Source organism: Myotis brandtii, unplaced genomic scaffold, assembly GCF_000412655.1.
Source record: "Myotis brandtii unplaced genomic scaffold, ASM41265v1 scaffold265, whole genome shotgun sequence".
Lineage (NCBI taxonomy): Eukaryota > Metazoa > Chordata > Mammalia > Chiroptera > Vespertilionidae > Myotis > Myotis brandtii.
This window is the reverse complement of record NW_005360086.1, coordinates 2,397,457-2,398,466: the sequence shown is the minus strand read 5'-3', so window position 1 is coordinate 2,398,466 and position 1,010 is coordinate 2,397,457.

The window sequence follows — 1,010 nt, the reverse complement described above, 5'->3', positions numbered from 1 at the left end:
CCTTAAGCAGCACGTGCCTGTCCGCTCCCTGCTTTCTCTCCTCTGCTCCCAGGGACGCTCACCCTGCAGCTCATCTGAAACACAGCAACAGCCTCCCCCCTGGCCTCCCCCCCCCAACCTCCAGTTTTGCTCAGTGAGATCCACTCAGCTTTCATTCTCCTGCCTGTATCCCTTCTACATTTCTTAGCCTGTCATTCAAAACCCTTGTATTCAAAGCCAGGTTTCTGCTGTGATGCTGCTGCGTAACAAACACTCCCCAGGTTCCCAGGGCTTAAACCATGAACACTTTCTCACTCGAGGGTCTTCAGTGGGCGGGGCCAGCTCTGTTTGGAGCTGTGGGCTGGGTGCTGGTGTGTGACGGGTGACTCCTGTTCTGGGACAGGCCGCTACCCAGAGCATGTTCTCAGGACAGATGGCAGAGGCACAGGACACCAAGCTGAGCCACACATTAAGCGAATTTCAAGTCCCTGCTCATGTCAAGTCCGTGAACACTTTATTGACCAAAGCACGTCACGTGGCCCAGCCCACGGGCTCAGGGAAGTACACTCCACTTCCTTAAACAGGAGGAGGCAAGTCACGTGGCAAAAGGAGCAGCTATGGAATTCTCTTACCAGGAGGAATGGAGGAATTGGGAACAATAATCCGATTTGCCAATCCTTTACAACTGCGGTTCTTAAAGACATAGCCCTCGGCCCAGTACGTATCATCAGCATCACCTTGTCCCCACCCTAGACCCACTGAGTCAGAAACTCTGGGGGTGGGGGCCTGGCAGGTTGGGTTCTAACCAGCCCTCAGGTGATGCGGGAGAACCGCTGCTGGACAGCCAGGCGGCCCCTGTCTTTATCCCTGAGACCCTCAGCTCCGACCCTCCCAGAGCCTCTAACTTCTCTTCCTGCCGAATGCTCACTCCTCCCCCTTCTAGCAAACTCCAGCTTGTTTTCCAAAGCCTGAGCCAAATGTCTCCTCTTCCAGGAAGCCACCCCACCCCACCCACCCCCCCCCTGTGCTGG